Here is a 2,544-nt window from a genome sequence, read left to right on the forward strand (position 1 = left end):
CCCCTTTTCCCAGGTGGCTTTGCCAATCTCTTCGTTACCACAAAACAACGTGGTGGCTTTGCCAATATCTTCCTTACCGCCGAAGGTGAGATAGGAATTTCTTTTGAAGTAGACATTGAGCGTTCAAGAAGAGTATCTGAACTAGTTTCATCGGCTGCTTCAAGATCCGGTGCTATGGTGACATCCACTCCAAAAGCCCCATCCAAGTCCAATCAAACTCGTGCATCGTCGAGAAGCGTCAGGATCTTGGAGCCACTGGAGTTCACCACATCCTCGCTGTAGCCGTCGGCTCGCCACGGGCGCCAACCCTGAGGCCGGCCGGCCTCACCCCGAGGCCCGTCGTCCCCTGGCTCTACATAGAGCTCGGTCCAAGGCCCTGGATCATGGGCTACAAGGAGAAGACATCGACACCTCCAAGCTGTTCCACGTAAAGTTCTTCCTGCTGGGCAAAACAAATACCTTGCGCGGGAAGATATCAAGTTTCTAGCAGACAGGGGTGGAATCATCCCAGAAGCATGGGAAAGGCTGCAGGAATACATCCTGGCCTGTTCTCACCACGGCATAGATGAGTGGCTCGTCCTACAAAGCTTCTACAAGGGGCTCAAGATGACATCAAAAGCCAACATTGATGCTGCTGCTGGAGGAGCCTTTCTCGACCTGACCATCGCTAGCTCCAAAGCATTGGTCGAGAAAATAGTCTCCAATCAGGGGTGGAGCGATGAATGACTCCAAACCTGCACGAAGGGCATGCATACCGTTAAGGAGACGGATATGATTGCCACGAAACTGGACCTCCTCATCAAGAAAATGGAGGAAGGGAGAAAGCAACAGATCCACGCTCCCGTGTATGCCATGGGTTCGCACTTTACGTGCAAAGTCTGTGGCAACAATGGACATTCGGGGAACGACTGCCCCGAAACCCGTGAAGACTGCACCTACCTCAGCAACAATAACACCAGCAGGTATCGTCCACAGCAAGGAGGCCTGGGGTGGAACTAGCCACGTCCACCATTCCAGGGAGGTAACAATTACAATCCTTCTTTCAATTCGGACCAACCTCCCTTGAGAGAACTAGTGCTTGGCCAAGCCAAAATTAATGAAAATATAAATAAAAAGCTCTTGGCCAACGATAAAACCCTGGAAAGTATACATGTTAAGCTTGAAACTTTGTCTTCCACTCTTAAAAATCAATTAAGTTTCAACAAAATGATCGAAACCCAACTTGCTCAAATTGCTGCTTCATTACCTGCTGTGGAGAACATGAAGATCCCGGGGCAACCCGAGACTTCCGTTGAAAATGTCAGCATGGCATCTACCGAATGGGGTAACCCGTCCCGGAGGCCACCACGCACTAATCATGAAGGTAGGAACACGCCCCCAAGGAATGACTCTTGGGATGGCTTGGTGGCAGCAGTACAAAGAGGATCTAGGGGTCCCCATGATCAGCTGCTCAATCTTCAACAAACATTACGAGCAGTGCCTTTGCGATCTAGGGGCGAGCGTCAACATTATGCCCATGGTAATATATGAAGAACTTCAATACCCTGCTCTTTCCCCAACAACTATGCTCGTGCAACTCGCAGATTCATCTGTTTGATATCCCGAAGGGTGCGAGTACGAGATTCCTTCGTCCTTGTTAACTTTGTGGTGATCGATATGGAGGGCGACCTCGGAGTCGACCTCGTTCTTGGGCGACCTTTCCTACGGTCCGCCAAGGCAAGGATTGACGTCGAAAGAGGAGAAATCCGCTTCCGAGTCGGCAAGGAGGACATGTTTTTCAAGTTTAAACGCAGGGAATAGTAGCGCTTCATGATACAACAAGACAGTGAAGGGCAAGCACTCTGGGGTGCGCCGTTACCCCAGCCGGAACACCAACCCACCACACCTAAGAGAAAGAAGAAAACAAAAAAGGTGTGGTGGAAGGTCGAGAGTTTGGCTTCGTCCAATTCTCCAAGACGAGCCGACCAATGGTAAGAACGACGGAGAAAAGTCGTACACGTCGGACTTTAAACGACGTGCCCTTGCCAAAAGTAAATTGGTATTTATCTCATATTTGTCTCACTTCGCCTTTTTCAATTTCTTTCACCTCTTTTGTTTTGTTTTCCAATACATGTTTAAAATTTTTAAAATTGTTTTCTGCATGCTGGAGATCTCCTTCGACGTCGGTGTGAGACCGTGGGGCCTCTTGGCTGGCTCCACCAGTTGCAAGGCCGCCGTCAGATTGGCCACCATCACGGTGAAACCCATGTCGGAATCGGAGCCGGATTCCATCCATTCAGTGAGGTTGGGGAACAAGGGGAAGAAGGGGGAGATGCTCAGGGGTATGTAAGTAATTTTCATCCATTCAGGTTATGCGTCACCACGCGTTCAAGACTAGGTTGTTGACGTGTCTCGCCACATCCCATGACAAAGGACCCTTTTGTCCCTGCCTTATCCTTTAGGACAACCCGAGAGCCCGGACCTGAGCCAAACGCGCCACACTGCCGCTACTCTACTTGCTGCTAGCCATTTCCGCCGAAATCTGCCCCTACTCACCACCCGCAA

At 50.2% G+C, this 2,544-nt stretch overlaps 1 non-coding gene across 1 annotated transcript; it reads right to left on the reverse strand.

Annotated features, from left to right (window-relative positions):
• Window positions 1-460: 460 nt before the first annotated feature.
• On the reverse strand, window positions 461-563 carry LOC120705390. The gene has a single exon (XR_005687970.1). It is a non-coding gene; the product is annotated as a small nucleolar RNA R71 (small nucleolar RNA).
• Window positions 564-2,544: the final 1,981 nt, after the last annotated feature.

Source organism: Panicum virgatum, chromosome 4K (genome assembly GCF_016808335.1).
Source record: "Panicum virgatum strain AP13 chromosome 4K, P.virgatum_v5, whole genome shotgun sequence".
NCBI lineage: Eukaryota > Viridiplantae > Streptophyta > Magnoliopsida > Poales > Poaceae > Panicum > Panicum virgatum.